This window comes from Convolutriloba macropyga, chromosome 10, assembly GCF_964194025.1.
Source record: "Convolutriloba macropyga chromosome 10, txConMacr16.3, whole genome shotgun sequence".
Lineage (NCBI taxonomy): Eukaryota > Metazoa > Xenacoelomorpha > Acoela > Convolutidae > Convolutriloba > Convolutriloba macropyga.
The window spans coordinates 40,348,883-40,362,273 of NC_134477.1; the positions used below are offsets into that span (position 1 = coordinate 40,348,883).

General features: G+C 33.8%; 1 protein-coding gene across 3 annotated transcripts in view; it reads right to left on the reverse strand.

Moving 5' to 3' along the window:
* LOC142348131 (uncharacterized) overlaps nucleotides 1-13,391 on the reverse strand; it is a 73,882-nt gene that overhangs the window by 55,207 nt on the left and 5,284 nt on the right. The window lies entirely within an intron of this gene.

Here is a 13,391-nt window from a genome sequence, read left to right on the forward strand (position 1 = left end):
TGAAGGTGACTTTAGCGTAGATGATGCACCAGACTACATAAATGAACATTGTAATGCTATACACAGTTTCTCTGATTGTTTTCGCTACGGCACACAAATAAATCAAATAAAGAAATTAACTTCAGAACTAACTAGCGACTATGATAATCACTACTATTCCGAGATAGAAGAAATAGCTGAAATAAGTGATGACCGAGAAGGTTATGATGACCAAGATTGGTTAGATCTAGTAGAAGGAAATATTGAAAATTCACTTATAGAACAATTAGAATCTGCTAAAGCCGACTATATCAGACGGACAAAATTTAAGAAACTTATTGAACCAGAAGCTTTTCAAAACATCTCAGAAAAGGATGTCCACACAGATACATTAGATTTAATAGCTAAAGTTACAGATTTTGCAAAAAACGCTAATCTTGACACTGATAATATTCTTGAAGAACAAGTAAACGACTCCATGATAGATAAAGTTAGAGATTGGTTAAAAGTAGGCAAAGCTCCAGAAAAGGACTACATTATTAAACAATCTAAAGCACTACAAACCTATAGAAATAATTTCAACTTGTTGTTTTTAGAAAGTCAATATGATTTACTCTGTTATTCCGAACCTTGTGAGGACGGCTCTTTTGACGTTAGGATATGTGCACCACTTTTGCTATTTATAAAGATATTCGAAGTCGCACATACGCATGAACTTAGTGGTCATAGAGCAGAAAGCACAACTTACAATAGAGTTAAGCGATTTTTCTATTGGCCAGGTATGTTTAAATGGATTGAAATGTTAATGTTAGATTGCTTAAGTTGCCAAACTAATAAGTCAGCACGCAAAGACTTGAACGAAGCACCCTTAGAACCATGGGGACAATTAGAAGCTATACCCCTACATACACTTCATATTGATCATAAAGGTCCACTACGACCACTCAGTAAAGGAAATAGATTTTGTCTTGTAATAGTAGACGCTTTCTCTAGATGTATACAAGTATACCCTAGCAAGAACGCTGAAGCTCTTGAAACAGTAAATCAACTAGAGAAATTTATAACTACATTTGGTATACCGCAACAAATAGTACATGATAACGGTAATGCTTTTATTAGTAATGATTTCGTTCACTACACAAACGAAATGGGAATTACACTATGCCCCTGAACTGCATATTCACCGTGGACTAACGGCAAAGTTGAAATACAAAATAAACATTTGACTAATTACCTAAGACATTTTATTAGTAAAGTGGATCTAATTGGTCCGAGTACACTAGTAAATTTGCATTTTCACACAATACAGCAGTAAACTACAGTACGGGATATACCCCTTATGAAATACTATTCGGAACGAAACCGCAAATACCCTTATCACTAAAGTTAGGACTACTACGAGATAATCAAAAGAAATGCACATCAGAGTATTGTAATAATCTACCGCCACACTCACATAGTGAAGAAACTTGTAATAACAAAAAGATAGAGAAATTATTACAAAACAGATTATCTAACGAAATGTTAAAGCGAGAGAATACATTTAAAACAATATACTCGAATACTTACACTAAATGTAGACAAACTACGAATAAAGCGCACAAGTATAGAAATAGATTTAAACTCGGAAAGCCTATACCTGAAGGTAGAAAAGTACTACTAGAAAATCACTCTAAAGGACTACTAAAGTCTAAAAAGCTACAAGAGCTACGCTCAGGCCCTTACACTGTGCAACGAATGCTTACAAATACTACATATGAAATACAACATGATAAAACAAATGAGAAGAAAACCGTGCATAGAAATCATATAGTACCTTATTACCCGAAAGAAGAAAAAATACAAGAGTTAGTTGAGAACTATGTAGTCCCAGACGATACGGATGATTATTATACTCAATATAATAAGCATAATATATCCAAATCTAATGCTTATAGAGGCGCACAACATATTGCTATTTCGCAGTGGCCTTTAGTAGAAACACCACCTAGTATAAATCCTAATACTACACTACAGCCACCTTATATTGTTGAGGCTACCCCAACAAAGGACTCAGGCTTAGAATCGCTACAAACACGAGCAGATAATACTATGCATATACAAGGCACAAGCTCTTCTAGTTTTCTACCCCCACGCATTTCAACCCCCTACCCTATGCAAAATATGTATTCACCTAATAGACCACAGCAAGAAAATTTTTCTACCCCACCTGATAATACTAGTAAATTTAAAGCTACACGTAAATTATTCCCCCAAGCATCGCATAATAGCCCCACATCATCACCTCATAATTCTACACCTACAGCTTCACCTAATGTTTCTAATTTACCAGACGCAAATGAAGTATTAAGCAGACCTCAGCGTAATAGAAAAGCACCTACATTCTTTGGTGAACCTATTCCTTCTGACTTGATACAGAAACTCAAAAAGAAATAGAGACACAAAATCTCTTTTAAACAATATCTTTATAATAAAAGCGTTATATACGCGCAAAAACCATAAAAATTACAAAAGTTAATATTTACAGAAATAGCAAAAGCGCAAACCAATAATACTAGCGCACAAAATACCAAGAATACACTAAGTTTTCTTTTTTTTCTCTCTTTTCTTTCTTTTTTCCCTTCTAACCTACATATGAGGCTCTAAGAGACTCCTCACGGTGGCAGCCACCAACGTCTTCTCCTCAAATACCAGGCATTCCTTATAGTTGAGATCCCTCAACATTTTATAACACCTCTGTAGTGTTGGCTCAGTCTTGGGTCACCACCACGCCTGAGATAGGGCCCAAACTCTTTGTTCCAATTTGTCAAGTTCGTCCTCTTGTTGTTCTTTTAAGGACACCCCCATCTTCAGGAATCGTTTGAAGAACTAAAATTATTGCCTCCTTAACATTCTATTTCACGATTTCTTTATGTAACGCCTATCCCCACCCTTTTTTTCTTTCCCTTATCACCCCGTGACAACCCTAATAAAACAAGATAATTTTATTCGGTGTAAACTTACATCCTTTCCTAAGAAGAATTCGATTAGTTCAGTGGTCCACTTTGAAACACATCTTGTTCCCCTCATGGACCACGGATTGAATCTGTTCCTCACTCGACAGATTCCTAAGACTTCCTCGTCCCATAACGCAAGATGTGGATAACAATATGCCGTGGATATGAAAAATAAAAAGCTAAGGGCATCTAAGCCAAATACCCCTGTTTTAAGGAAAGCCTTATAAGCATAACGGCGCACCGTTTTCTTACGACCAATGAATGGAGTAAACTCCAATCCATCAACAGTTAGTTAATAGTTCGCAGTCTCCAACTCTTCCTTCATCTCATCATTAGGGCACGTATAATCAAACGGATAACAACTCATTTCTAAATAAGAATATATATAACAAAAATTAAAACCAGGAACAAAGAAGATACAAATTAAAGAAGGAACTAAGATTAAGAAAATAAAAGTTAAGGAAAGGCTAAAAGAACTAAAATTGAAATTAACGGCGAAGAAAGCAATAAAGTTTTGGAAATTAATAGTCAAGAGAGATCAACTGTATAGTAGAAACGTTTAAGGCAAAAAGCAAATAGCCCACTCAACACAAATCGTACATAAAATACGCAATTAATCACCATTGCAAGCTGTTACACTCACATAAACTTCTATACATGTTCAAAACTCATACACCCTCACAATTTACGCATACTTTTTATTGCAAACTAGCGCTGAAAACACATGTTACCCAAAGCACAACTAATTAGAAACAAGTCCCACATCAGCAAATAACTTATCTAAGTTGAATACCTTAAGTACAAAAATTTGTCCCTTGCAAACTATTTAAACACACTAAATCGCATTTAGTCAGCAATGCACAATTAAGCATTTTACATAATCAACAAAGAGAGCTTAACTTACTAGCTTAAGGACCCAAGCAATGTTAAAGTAAACGTTAAAGCACTTACGAGTAGATAAGGAACCGCAATTATAAGTTGAACAAATGAGAATTATGTCAGCTCATACTCCTTAATCACAGAGAAAACTAGCATAATAGATTTGCAAAATCACCAAATCTACTTTGCTCTAGCACATGCACTGACTAAATAATAGCTCTCTCAGGTTCGTAGTAAGGTTATGGCTAATTTAACAAAAATTCGTATTAAAACCTTTGATTTTTCAAACTATTTTTCTGACTGTTTCTGGAAAAAATGTCCGAATGCCCTAAAAATTTGCCAAATGATTGCTAATTCATATAGCTCCAAAATAGCGGTAACGAAATTTTCAAATTCTTAAGACAAGTTCACAAAACACGAACTAAAAATAATTTATAAAATTTCAAATTAGGAATTTTGACTTTTCAAAGTATTTCTCTGACTGTTTCTGGAAAAACTGTTCAAATGCACTGCGATTTTGCAAATTGACTGCTGAAATATACAAATTTGACGTGGCGGTAACAGAATCTCTGTATTCACTATAAAAATTGAGAAAAGGCGAAAGCTAAAAGGCACAGACAGACAAAAAAAATGTAAGTCAAATTAACAATCTGCAGAGAGAACTTCTCAACACGTAACATATTTATTTCATATTGAACTTAAACATGAATGTTCACATTATGGCCGTGATAGTGGCAATTCTCATTTTGCTTTAGAAGTACACTTTTGAAGACATAAAGTTCGATCATAGAGAACGTATGAAACACTAAAACCCTGATCATTGAATTTTGATGCATTATCGTAATGTTCATGTCGTATGACCAGTATATCAATATAATACATGATACTAGGCAAGGCTATCGATCAGCCAATTAGGTTTGAGAACACAGATTTTGATAACTTAGCCCTGAGAGCCACTATTTAAGAACCTTACCCAAACTCAAAATCACTTTTCTCAGTTACCTTCTGAAATCAATTACTTCTTTCGCTCTTAGATTCAGTTCTAACTTAACCATCTCTCTCTCTCTTTCTCTCTGTCCGAAATTCTATCTTTCATATTTTGCCCCTTACAACTACTAAACTGAGAAAAACTTAACAAAGTTTTCAAGCATTTCAATTTGTGAACAGCAAATACTTGTCACAACACATCTCCACAACACATATACCAGGTATCTCAGTTCAATATTAGTCCTTAATTCAATTTTCAGTCAGTAACTATAGAAGGAGTCCATAACCCTCCAGATCGAACATAGTACAAGACTGACAATTTAGAAAGTTTCTAAATTCTAACAAACACTACTCATATTGAACACATTCATCACCAGTAAACACATTGCATAACACAATTAGAACCCCCTTAAAGCTGATCAATTCTAATTTATGACTGAAGTCTCATTCGACCAAAACGGTTTTCTTGTTTCTCTTTCTATCTACCCTGATACACTTGTGAAAGTTTCTATTAAGGCAAACCAAAAGTTGAAATTCAATAGTGAACTTAACACCTTAACTAGTTGTCAAATTTCTAACGAAGTTAGAACTGTAGTATTTTTTGCTACTAACTCTTAACGAAGACCCTATTGCTGTCTTGGAAAATGTAACCCTCAACAACTTAACAGTTTACTACTTCAAATTCATTCTTCAAGCCTAGTTGACTTGAATATTTTAAATGTCCCTTGTTTGGTTTTAGAACCACCAACTGATCAATGAATATTCCGCTAAACGATTATTGGGTTATAGCTTCAAGAACAACTTTCTCAACTTCTTACAGTCCTTATAACATCCCACATAAAATCCTGAAATATAATAACAAGTCAGCAAAAATTGATCGATCATATATTTCATACAAAGAAAACATTGTTATTTTCTTCGTTAAAGACCAGTTTGTAAACTTAGAATTAATTGTTTGTTGGACCCCTAACAAACCAGAACATATTGAACGCTTTCATTTCCAATTGAACAACAGAGACGAAATAGACCTTGATATCATCGAAGCTCCCTTTACTGTGGACCCTTAATCCATGTTACCACCTTCACTTGAAACACAAGTTCTTACTGCCCTTGCATTCGACCCGCTATCGTACATTAGAATAATCCTCTTACAGAAAATATTGAAATTCGGAAATAAAACTGTAACACTTGACAAGTGTTTTGTTTCTAATCAACAGAGAACAGTTGCATTCTTCGTAACATCAAAAAATAACGCAAAATTTGTCATATTTTGGGTACCCTATAATCCCGCTCACGTTCACGAGCTAAAATATCAGATTACCTTCACGGATAATATTAACTTGAATTTATTAGACTCACCTTATACTGTCTTCGTTTATTAAATGGAAGACGGAGAAATCAAGAAATCACTAGCAATAGACGAAGTAATAAACGTAAGTTACAAAATGTTTATTTTTTTGTCACTCTGTTTAACTCTGTTCCCAACTGCTGCAACTGATAGTGAATCCGAAACTAGAATAGAGATATTCTTTGAATATGCAGATTCTCACCCACACTTCTTAGAATGTGTCAAGGATAGAAACAATTGTTTACCTGAAGGAATTCCGTACCTTAAATTAATAGACCCTCCTGAAAAGCTATTAATTTGGTCAAAACGCAACGTCCAATTGCCACTATCACTTAATAAATACCAGTTCTTTAAAGAAAATCTACCTGATAAGAAAGCGCTTCTTTCAAAAGTAGAATATTTTATAACCTACATAGGAAACCAAATTCGTTCTGTTCAGTTTCTCAAACTTATTGCTATGATACCTCTTGCACTTCTCTGTGTTATAACTGCTTGCTATACAAAATATTTGATTTTTATTATATTTTTTGCATTATTAATCTTAACGTCTTTCACTGACGCCAGACCAATTGAAAAGATGAGTATCTATGAAAACACAGCTCCTAACCTTCATGTTAACCACTTTGATTGCTCAAAAATGATTTCAAACCAAATGTATTCTCTCAACAAAGTAGCACCCTGCGAAATTCGTCCTGATAAAATTAGCACTAATCAAGCACGAGTCACTCTCTACCAAAGAAATTATAAAGTTAAACTAGAAGCAACTATGTGTAAAGCAACCCAACAGCAATTGCGTTGGTTTTGCGATTCTTTTGACTCTAGCGGCATAGATGCCAGACATAATACTATTACTACCTCAGTTAAGCTTGATGCTCAGAAATGCAAACTTGCAAAGGAAAGAAAGAAAATAAAGCTTTCCTCTTCTTCTAAATCAGTAGAATTCGGTTTTGACAAATCTTTATTCTCAAACTTTAACTCAGGCGATGTTGGAACTGGAAACAATGAATGTAACTCCCGAGGTTGGATTACACACTACACTTATGAAACATATATGCAAAATGTTAGCCTGAATGTAAACCTTAGAGATGGCACAGTTAATAACTGGCAAAATATACCTCTACCTTGTCCTTTATCAGCAGGAGGCTGCGATTCTACATCTACTGATCTATTTGCATACACTTGGGATGAACCCAATAATTGTCTTTTCACTATAATTCGTACCTTTGACGCCCAAATGATTAAAGCTAATGACAATTACTACATAGTAAAGGATCCTAAATTTACTTCAGCTCAGTCAGATTTCGACTTACAAAGCTTTATGTTCCAAGTTTATAATAAACCACAGTCTTTATGTAGTCATCCACGAATAGTATATCCTACGCCATATGATTCTCTATACATTAGTCTTCGTGACGGATTTGATATGAACACTGGAGAACCCATTCACAAATTTAAACCCGATACTGGTGCTATAACTCTGAAAAATAAATTCTATTCCAGTGACAATAAAACAGTTGATACAACATATTCTCAAGTTTATGAAAATATTGTTTTCGAAGCACATCTTGGAACAAACATTGACTATTTGCACTTTAATAATCTTCGGCAACTTCAAACTTCTACTCTAGAGCTATTAAGAAATGACTGTGAATTAGAGCGCTCAACTATTCTTAACACTTTAATGATTTCTCATGAAAATCCGCGTTTAGCTGGATATACCTTAACCAGAAACAGATCTATGTTTCTCAAAACAAATGGCAATGTTGCCTGGCTATATAATTGTCCTGAATTTCATTCACCTTTACAGATTCTTAATAAGTGCTATAATCGAATACCAATTCTTTATGAAGATGAAATACATTTCGTTGATCCGATTTCTAGACAAACTTTCACTGAAGCCGAAGAACAATTGTGCTCTGATAAACATTCAAACTTATTTCAACTAGATGTTGACGATGACAATTCATGGGTTGAATTAACCCCACAAATCACAAAAGTAAGAGGACCTGCACTCTTTAAACCACATATAGTTATTCAACAAATTGCGAATGTTATTACTGCAAGTATTTATGCTTCTATCTACACATATAAAGAAATGATGTCATTCTGGAATTCAATAACTTTCAACTCCAATATGAAAGGAGTACTTAAGCACTTTACTAAGTCATTATTAGATAACAGAGAATCTTTCTCAAATATTTCAGGCACGAATTATTATAACTCTAGAACTATTTATCTAGATTCATTCATTTCACCGGACTTCTTTAATAATCAATTTGTTGAAACCTTTGGTAAAATACAATATATAATTGAGCGATGCGGAATATTCTTTGCCGCTTTCTTATTCATTAAGCTACTCATCGACATAGTCTTATGCTTAATTCGAGCAATGCAAATTAACAAAATTACAGATGCATCTATTCATTTTGGTAAAGCACTCTTTGCTGCCACATTTGATTTAATGTCAGGTCCAATTCTGACTTCTATCTATCAAGCAACTAATTCAGAAAATTATAACACTGATGAAAATAAAGAACCAACAATGCAAGTTCCAAAATTTGATAATGCTATTACTAGAGAACGAGTTATTCAAATTCCACCTTATGCAGAGAATATAGGCTTACAAGCTTTAAAATTTGAGAATAAAAGTGGTTATCCAAACCTACATGATGAGAATAATAAAGACGAAAATAGAAACGATCACAACGTTCCTACGTCTCCAGTATAGGATTAATTCCTCTATTACCTTAATATCATCAAACTAAATGATGATAATCTAATACAGACTGATTTCATATTTACTACTGATTTACTTTAAAAGAGAATACCAAAAATAAGAAAAAGAGAAAACTAGCAAAATAACTTCAAAAAAATGTACTCTTAGAATAGAATAAGAGTAGAGAATACTTGATATTTCAGGAACTTTCTTCAATCCCTAACGAATTGATACCAGTCTTTCAGAAGGAACCTTCAAGTGGTTGGCCTGAATACAATACACAATCAACTTCTAAACCTCAATCTGGAGTTAAGCAACTTGACAGACTAGTACAAACCACAACTCATATCACCCCATCTACAACTTTTCTCTCAGCTATCAAGATTTCAGCAGTACAAACTCAAGCAACTAGTGCAAATTCATCAACAACAGTTACATCATCATCTACATCATCCAAAAAGAGAACTAAAACCGCAGATACAATTGCGAAGAAACAACCACGTATACAATTCATTACGCAACAAAGTAAGTATACCTAAGACAAACAGTACAGCACCCAACGTCTTAGCAAACACTAAAACTACTCAATCGTCACGACCAAACTTTCTTAATCTTCATCATTACACAACTACCCCCCTGCAAGACCGCCTACAAAAACAACATCAAGCTGAGATACAAGCTAAAACCCCCGGTTTTAGTGGACACCCGAACTACGATACGAATTTAATCTACCAGTTGCAACCCAACATCAATAGATTCAATCTCATTGGTTATTTTTCGAACAAACATTCTTATCTACTAACTAATCACAACCTTCAAGGACAAACAATACAAGTCCCGTTTGATAATATTACAGCAAACCTCAATCCTCAGCTTGATACCTTCACTTATCAGGTACAGCAAAACTTTCTGACAGAAAGACAACGCTCTCAACAGCTCGAACAACGGATTACTGAGCTCCAACTGGAGATCGCAAATCTGAAACATCAACTCCACATCCTCCGCTCTTCACGTTGAGCACTCACGGAATGGAATAGATAAATTTGTGGCTGTTGATGTTCAGTACTTCCTTCATTACTTCTTCTTCTTTCTCCCGCGGTGAGGAAAATTATTCGTTAGTTTAAACGAACGCCTAATTATTAGTCATTTTGATTACCTTACTCTCTTTAATTCCATTACTTAAAACAAGTAAAGTAACCGGCATTTCTTCTATCTGCATTGAAACTATCCTCAATGATTAAATTTAGCGCAATTTATGGTGAACAATGAGTCCATTCTTATCTTTAGACTGCAAATTTGATTTGTTCTCGCTTCTCTGAATAAAATCTATTCTTTATCTTTACCGATTTATCTTGCTCATGACATCATTCGATTGTTCCATCGAATTCCATAATTTATTTAATGTCTAACAACCTTTCAGTGGACGTTAAATATTTCAAAACATATTGTGATCTCGCTGAATTTATTCAATCGCAAGTTATTAAAACTTCGAAAACATTCTTAGTTGGAAATAAATTCTATACACCATTGTCAGTTCATTGGACATTTGAGTTACAAGAGATTATCTTATTCTTACAAGATAACAATTCTAATGAAATTGTAGTTTATTTTCATCAAGTTCCTGAGTACGATTTATTTGAAATTCTAAAGCTTATTCATACAGAAGAAATTCTTAACATCAATAATCTAAACTTTCGACCTCTCACTTATTTCAATTAATATGTTAATCTTCAAGACTTCGGTGATCACGGATACAGAAATGTTACAACCTTTCGTTAACAGGTATGCATTCATCGCCATCCGCCATTTATAGTTTAAGTACTATTTGGATCTTCCTGTCAATTCCTTTCAAAGATTAAATGGTCTTCCATTCTCCCCATTGACACAAAAGTTGAACTACTTGAACTCACAATGAAGACATATTTTGAAGGAGGTGTTGATATCGAATGGTTTAAAGATTATTGTCAACTCTCTGATCATGTTGAATCCGCATGGGTTAACTTTTCTAAACAAATTATTTTTAACGATAAAGTTTTTAGAATCTCCGAATTATATTATTCTGAATTCCAATGCGAAGTCATTTTATTTCTTGAAGACTTTGAACAAAAAGAAACTGTTATGTATTTTGAACTAATGACAAAAAGCAAGATTAATTATTTCTTAAAGCTAATTCATAATGATCAACTAAGTCTAAATATTAATTCTTTAAACTATAGCTACAAAGCTTACTTCAATTGATATTATTCTTCAACCTTGCTCGAATAAAGATGAATTACGAAACTGAATTCTTTATTTGGGGAGTTATTTCAACAACACTAGCCCTTATGGTGTTGTGCGCAGTCATTTTAATTTCCCTATTCATTTACCTCGCTTGTCATTATAGACCATTAACTTAACCAGTATATTCTTCAAATTATATTATTCTATTATTCAACGTCAGATGTATTGACATCACAATTTTATGGAAAAACTTCAAAACGTCTATTATAACGGCCACCTAAAAAAATTGGATCTATTATTTTGTACAGCCTTGTATCTTAGGACATCGTCAACCCTTCTTCAAGAGAGAACTCAGAAACAAGAAGCTACGATGAACTTTAGAACTTTAACCACGTAATCTACCTCACAAACTTTAAATGCTTAATTATTATAAAATTAAGCTAAATAATTTATTCGATTATGTAAAATTTGATGTTTTGATTTAATACCTATGGACCGGGATGGGATGTACTGAAGTGTGCTACACTCAGTAACACTATTTGATAATCTTAGTGCTATTTTGAGAATTTACGTTATAGTGCGTGAAGCACAAACTTGATTTGGACAAAGTCCATTTTAACGTGTGAACAAATTACTAAGTAGTTTTGAATAAGCTACTATTTTAAGATCACTAACTAAAACAGAGAATACTATGACGTGATATTATCACGCCACACAGATAACACCAAGTTAACCTTGGTAACTCTGTCGACACTGTTATCTCTATCCAATAGGATACTAGATAACCACGTGTCCGCAAGTATAAAAGGAGCTTGCACGCTCAACCACCAGCACTCTTTGGTCCCTGATAACTTCTGAATTAAAATCAAAACTCCCGTATTTGCCCCTTTGCTCAATCTCAGCTTACTTGAGATATTTTTCTAACTTAGAAAATTTTGTGACTTGTTCTTAACTAAGAACTCTCCAAGTCATAAAATATTAACTTAGCGCAAAATTGGAAATCAGGTAAGTTAAACTTAACTACTCTAAGTTATAATTTAACATCTCTCAATTCTCAAACTCTATCTAAGTTACAAGTTAACTTAGAATAATTCAATCTGTGCTATTTCAATCTAATAACTCTAATTATTCTATCCCTTAATGCTCGGTTCATATTTGATGCTGTTTAACATAACTTATTAATTCATATTTGCATTTAACTTTATTTATTACTTAACTATATACCAAGAGTAGAACTAGGGGTTGAACTCTCAAGTTATACATGTGGTACCGCCATTAACCCCGTCGTTTAAGTATCTAATGTACGGACCAGCAGTATACCTGTAGCTATTTAACAAAATGGCGATGCAAAATAGAACCGATAACAATAAATAAAACTGCTAAGCTGCTAACAAGTTGGAAAACTCGTGATTCTCAAATTTGCAAGTTGCCTGCACAAAAAATAGACACAATTGGGAGCAGGAAAACTAATCTTTGTGAATGATTTGTCCACTTATTGATTGTTTACGTACGTTTGTTGTATACTTTTTAAAAAACTGCAAAATAGCTTCTGATTGGCAGACTCCGAATAAAACTCATATCAAATCCCCTCCATGCCCTAACATAAAATTGTGCAAAATTGTAATGTAATTAATTAATTTTACCATATTGGTCTTCTCCCATTACTATGGGCATTGAAAACTGTACTAATATTGATGCCCTAACAAATTAAGAATAAATTAAAATTGCTTGAAACGCATATATGTCTTGACTAACGTATCAATTATATCACTATTACGTAATTGTTACATAGCAACAAAATGTCTTTAATTTGAAACAAAAATATTATAAAAACAACCTGCGTTTTGAATAATTAAAATAAAGTCTTAAAAACAAATTATGAAGTACTGACGCCGCTTTGCCATCACATTTATCTCTAACCAGTTAGAAGTCAGACATTACCTGCTGACAACGTGCTTAGGACCAGCTGTATAATATTTTTTTCATTTGAGGGCAAGTTGTCCCAATACAATTTGGTAGAATGTTTGCCGAGGGATTAACATTTTCAAGCTCTACGAAGACATTTCAATTCATTTTCTGTTAGAAGGCCAGGAGAGAACAACCTAAAGTAAATTATACCTATAACCTATAAGTAAAATAAGCTTGAATTAACCTGACAAGAAGCTCTACTTGTTCAACGTATACTTGGCTAGAGAAAAGAAGCCTCGAGGAGCAAGAAGGAACATGAGAATGGGTTCAAGAGATGCCCAAGTTCAAGAGCTTAAGA